This window comes from Muntiacus reevesi, chromosome 5 (genome assembly GCF_963930625.1).
Source record: "Muntiacus reevesi chromosome 5, mMunRee1.1, whole genome shotgun sequence".
Classification (NCBI taxonomy): Eukaryota; Metazoa; Chordata; class Mammalia; order Artiodactyla; family Cervidae; genus Muntiacus; species Muntiacus reevesi.
Genome location: NC_089253.1, coordinates 123379983 through 123386156, shown reverse-complemented (window position 1 = coordinate 123386156; position 6174 = coordinate 123379983). Strand labels below are relative to the sequence as shown.

At 42.9% G+C, this 6174-nt stretch overlaps 1 non-coding gene across 1 annotated transcript; it reads right to left on the bottom strand.

The window, feature by feature from the left end:
* Positions 1-5613: 5613 nt before the first annotated feature.
* TRNAC-ACA (transfer RNA cysteine (anticodon ACA)) lies at positions 5614-5685 on the bottom strand. The gene has a single exon. It is a non-coding gene; the product is annotated as a tRNA-Cys (tRNA).
* Positions 5686-6174: the final 489 nt, after the last annotated feature.

The following is a 6174-nucleotide window of genomic DNA, read 5'->3' as shown; positions in this document are numbered from 1 at the left end:
AAAATCCATCTGTCAGTGCAGGGGACACAGGTTCGATCCCTGGTCCAGGAAGATCCCACGTGCCACGGAGTAGCTAAGCCCATGCGCCACAGCAAGAGAAAGCCCTGAGCAGAGACGAAGACCCTTCCCACCCAAAATAAATACAAAATTAATTAATAAAAAAACTTTCCCCCAATGAGCAGAGGAAGGAAAATATTCCAGCTCTTTGCAGACCCCGTTGCTTACAAGAATGAATGACAGTGTCACCCTGCATCTGCGCTGGTGCAGCTGTCACTAACCCTAAGGCATTTTCAAGGATCTTTCAACTCCATCCCCATTAGTTTTTAAATTCATTGACTCAAACGAAACAAGAAGGATGACTAGGATATAAGGTCATATTTATCTATATTTCTATGAAAACTTTTAGAACTTTTTTATTTTATAAAATTTGGATAAAGATTCTAAGTGTAGATTGTTAAAAGTCAGTTTGACATGCTTGAAAGTGAAAGTTGCTCAGTCCTGTCTGACTCTTTGTGACCCCATGGACTATGTAGTGTCCAGATCAGAATACTGGAGTGAATAGCCTACTCCTTCTCCAGGGGATCTTCCCGACCTGGGAATTGAACCGGGGTCTCCTGCTTTGCAGGCAGATTCTTTACCAACTGAGCTAAGATGCTTAGGAACACTCAAATACAATAGATGGTCTCTTCTTTTCTGTTTTTCCTTTCCATCTCTTTTTTATACATTTTAGGTCATTGTAATCAAGATATGACCAACCTAGACAGCATATTAAACAGCAGAGACATTATTTTGCCTACAAAGGTCCATCTAGTTAAGGGTATGGTTTTTCTAGTAGTCATGCATGGATGTGAGAGTTGGACTATTAGGAAACCTGAGCGCCGAAGAATTGATGCTTTGGAACTGTGGTGTTGGAGAAGACTCTTGAGAGTCCCTTGGACAGCAAGGATATCCAACCAGTCCATCCCAAAGGAAATCAACCCTGAGTATTCATTGGAAGGACTGATGCTGAAACTCCAATCCTTTGACCACCTAATGTGAAGAACTGACTCATTGGAAAAGACCCTGATGCTGGGAAAGATTGAAGGAGGGAGGAGAAGGGGACGACAGAGTGTGAGATGGTTGGATGGCATCACGGACTCAATGGACATGAGTTTGGGTAAACTCTGGGAGTTGGCGATGGACAGGGAGGCCTGGCGTGCTGTGGTTCATAGGATCGCAAAGAGTCAGACACGACTGAGTGACTGAACTGAACTGAATCATAGTAATTAAAGATAACACTTATTTTTGAGTGGTGCCTTATATTTTAGCACTTTCCCGTGTTGCTGTGTGTTCCCGCTCTATGAGAGTGTTTTTCAGACTTCCCTGACAGTCCAGGGGCCAAGAATACAGGCTCCTACCACCAGGGGCTCGCACACAGCAAATGTTCATTATTTTTACTGTCATTGTCAGTATTTATTTTCATTTCCTTAATTACCAACGGGCACTATTTTATAATTTTCATTTTCTTTTGTTGACTTAGCTGTTTCCATCTTTTGTCTTTTGGCTTTTTGAGTTCTGTTATTCTTAAACTTTAAGATGAGCTATTTATGATACTCCTTATCTGACATTTATACTAATTTTCCTCTAATCTTGATTTTTTTTTGCATAGAAATTTAAGTATTTTATTTATTTGATAGAGTTCTGTTTTCTTTCAGATTTTCTTCAGTTGTGTCAAATCTGAGGAACATGTGATTGTTCTTCCGAAGACCTACTTGGTTTTCTGCTAACTTATAATGATTTTAAAACTATTTAATGTGCTCTAGTTAGGACTTTGATGTTGTGCATTAATATAAATCATGGTCTTGCACCCTTTTCCCTGTCCACAAAGTTATCTAGTCATCCTAATACCACTTAAAAATAATCTTTGCTTTTCTGTTGTCTTGTGATAACTGATTTTCCACACATCACCTTCTGTTATATGACTGTTCTAATCAGTAATGAGCTGTGATTTGACTGTTTCTTTGAGGTCACTGGGGCAAGTGGTATGAAGGAATTTTCACTGTCTTGGGAGAGTCCAGCGTTTACAAAGAAACTTGGCCACCATATTCTGTGTCACAAAGGTAATTGTGGGCCGTACACAAGAGCTTAGCCGTGCTTGAAGCTGTAAATCTTATCTTAGTAAATAAAATAAAACTGGCTAATGATCGCCGACCGTATTTTCTTTGCTTCTAAGGGATGGGCTTGAAAAAGAAAAAGGGGACTGGCATCTTAGAACAGCACTAAAACAGCTTTTAAGCAAAAAATAGCCTCTGTCAACCAAAGACGTTTATCCTCATTACACAAACACGCCTTTCTCAATTCTGTCCTTTTGTGCTGTGATTGTTTCCATGCTATAGAACTCCAGGAGAGATTAGACCCAAAAGACAGTCACTTGTACAAAAACATTTTTATGTACTTTGTTTTCCAGAAGGACCTCGAGCTGGTATATCAGGGCAAGTTGGTTTAGAGGGAATATATCCCAGTGCTAACAATTTATCTGCCACGTATAATTCCAGTTACCCCCAAGGAACATGGAGAGCCAGCTGGGTGTGGAGTTTGGGGGAAGATCAGTTTGGTTAGCTGTGGGTTAGTTAACATCTAGCGGAGGTGGAATCCCTGTGCCTGGTTCTTATTTGGGAATCTTTGTCGTTGTTGTTGGTCAGAGGCTCAGTTGTGTCCGACTCTTTGCGACCCCATGGACTGCAGCACTCCAGACTTCCCTGTCCTTCACTGTCTCCAGGAGTTGGCTCTATTCATGTTCAATGAGTTGGTGATGCTCTCTAACCGTTTCATCCTCTGCCTCCCTCTTCTCCTTTTGCCTTCAATCTTTGCCAGCATCAGGGTCTTTTCAAATGAGTCAACTGTTTGCGTCAGGTGGCCAAGTATTGGAGCTTCAGCTTCAGCATCAGTCCTTCCAATGAATATTCAGGGTTGATTTCCTTTAGGATTGACTGGTTTGATCTCCCTGCTGTCCAAGGGACTCTCAAGAGTCTTCCCCAGCACCACAATTTGAAAGCATCAATTCTTTGCTGCTCAGCCTTCTTTATGGTCCAACTCTCACATCCATACATGACTACGGGAAAAACCATAGCTTTGGCTCTACAGACCTTTGTCAGCAAAGTGATGTCCCTGGTTTAATACGCTGTTTAGGTTTGCTCTAGCTTTCCTTCCAAGGGGCAAGCGTCTTTTAATTTCATGGCCGCAGTCACCATCTGCAGTGATTTTGAAGCCCAGGAAAATAAAATCTGTCACTGCTTCTACTTTTTCCTCTTCTATTTGCCATGAAGTGATGGGACTGGATGCCATGATCTTGGTTTTTAAAATGTAGAGTTTTAAGCCAGCTTTTCCACTCTTCTCTTTTACCCTTATCAAGGGGCTCTCTAGTTCCTCTTTACTTTCTGGCATTAGAATGGTATCATCTGCATATCTGTGGCTATTGATATTTCTCCTGGCAATCTTGATTCCATCCTGTGGAAGCTTTGCTGGGAGGTAAATCTGGATTTGTCATCGTGAACCAAACCAGGTCAGGTTTATGGCTCTGTTCTAGTTCAACTGAGGCATAAGGAAGATGGTCTTTATGATTTGATTGTACCTACTTTTCTTATGGTGCGTTCAGTAGCTTTAGTCATGTCTGATTCTTTGTGACCCCATGGACTGTAGCCCGCCAGGGTCCTCTGTCCACGGGATTCTCCAGGCAAGAATACAGGAGTGGATAGACATTCCCTTCTCCAGGGGATGTTCCCGGCCCAGGGATCGAACCTGCGTCTCTTATGTCTCCTGCATTGGCAGGCGGGTTCTTTACCAATAGCGCCGCGTGGGAAATCCATTTTCTTATGGTGGAAGCACTGCAGGCTTGGATTGACGACAGTTAGTGAAATGTGCAAAGAACGTGGTGAGCTGTGTATCTAAGCTTGGGTCTCTCATGGAGAGAACAGAGCCTTTGTGTTTTGGTGGTTTACAATTCAGTTGGGGGAGACGAGACTACACATATAAAATTTTAACTAGCAGTAAAAACCAGGATATGAATCAAAAGCAAATGATGGAGCAGTGGCTGAGCGGGAGGTCAGCGAGGGGAATATCGGGAGGCGTGGGGGTACCGGCAGCGGCTTCCTGGGCGCCCTTGGACACCCCTGAGCCGTGAAGGAGGGATGGTGACGAGGTGGACGGAGGATGCTCGGGGGAGGAGCAGCCTAAGCAAAGATGTGGGGGCTTGAGTGAACAAAGTGTGCTGGAGCAGCAGTGACGACAGAAGGCAGGCTGGGGTAGAGCTTAGAGCGGGTGCTTGGAGTCTGATTCTGAACAACCTTGAGCGGCAGACGTTTTCTCCCCCCCTGCATAACTAAAGGAAAACTAAGTTTATTCACTTCTTTAATCTTATCCAACAGCTTTCTGGATTTGAATGCCAGACATCACTGTATATACACTGGGAAGGTTGTCATTATATTTTTCTTGAATACGGTAACAGTGAAGGGTTCATTTGAATTTTTAAGAAAGAAAGAGAGTAAAAAAAAAAAAAAAAACCCCAAACCACATTTAGGGCAGTGAAACTACTCTGTCTGAGATTCCTATGGTGGATTATACTTCTCCAAACCCACGGGAAGTATAACAGCAAAAGTGAACCCTAATGTGAACTAGGACTCTTCCCTGGGGGCTCAGTGGTAAAGAATTTCCCTGCCAATGCAGGAGACCGAAGTTCGATCCCTGGGTGGGGAAGATCCCCTGGAGGAGGAAATAGAAACCCACTCCAGTATTCTTGTCTGGGAAATCCCAGGGACAGAGGCGCCTGGCGGGCTACAGTCCATGGGGTCACAAAAGTGTCGGACACGACTTAGCGACTAAACAACAACAGTGATGATAGAGTCAGTGTAGCTTTATCAGCTGTAAGAAGCTTACCACACCTGGGGGATGTTGACAGCTGGGGAGGCGATCACCCCTGAAGATGGGGGGCGTGTTGGAAATCTCTCTACTTTTCCACTCAGTTAACCTGAAATTGTTCCCAGAATAAATGCTATTTTTTAAAAAAAGGTTAAAAGCACGAGAGCAGTAGACGTACGCAGGTTTCTTTCATTTTTCATTTTGGCTATGCTGGGTCTTCGGTGCAGTGCGGGTTTTCTCTCGCTGTGGCGAGCTGGGGCTATCGTTCATTGCAGTGTGGGGGCTTCTCTGTGGGGCTTCTCTTCTTGGGGAGCTTGGGCTCTGGGGCGCACGGGCTCAGTGACCCTGAAGCATGTGGGATCTTCCTGGACCAGGGATCAATCCATGTCCCCTGCACTGGCGGGAGGATTCTTAACCTCTGGACCACCAGGAAGGTCCAGATTTCTTTCTTTTAAAGATTTAAATTGAGATAACCATGGTGAAACTTTTTCTATTTTTTATTAAAGTATTGTTCATTTACAATGTTGTATTAGTTTCAGGTATAAAGCAAAGTGATTCAGCTGTATATTAATATATAATATAATATTATACTATACATCGTGTTATATATTCGTGTCCGACTCTTTGCGACCCCATGGACTGTAGCCTACCAGGCTTCTCCCATAGGATTTTCCAGGCAAGAGTACTGGAGTGGGTTGCCATTTCCTTCTCCAGAGGATCTTCCCCACCCAGGGATCGAACCTGGGTCTCCTGCATTGTAGGCAGACGCTTTACCATCTGAGCCACCAGGGAAGTCATATATTAATATGTGATATAATATTATACTATGCATTGTGTTAAATATAGTATTGTTGCATAAAATATTATAACACTCCATATAGTATTATTGCAGCTATATATTAATATATAAGAATACTGTATATAATGTTATATAATATTTTGTACATGTACTAATATATATGTCCAATATATTATATATATGTATATTATATAACACAAGACATAGTATTGTTGCAGGAAGAAGCCAATTCTGACTCTGTTGGAACTGTTGCTTTGGCTTGCTTTTCATTGCTATTGTAATTATAATCACACAAAGTGGCCTACCTCAGAGAATCCTGCCCCTCTGCCTGACTGTTAAGTTAAAATGCCTTTGTTTAGAACCCTATCCACCTGTGCATGGCTGGAAGGAAGAAATTAATATATCCCCCTGCCAGAGGCTTGCCACTCTAGGAGGTATTTGCAAGATTATTGGCCTTTTTCCTTTGTTTCCTCGCCTCCCCC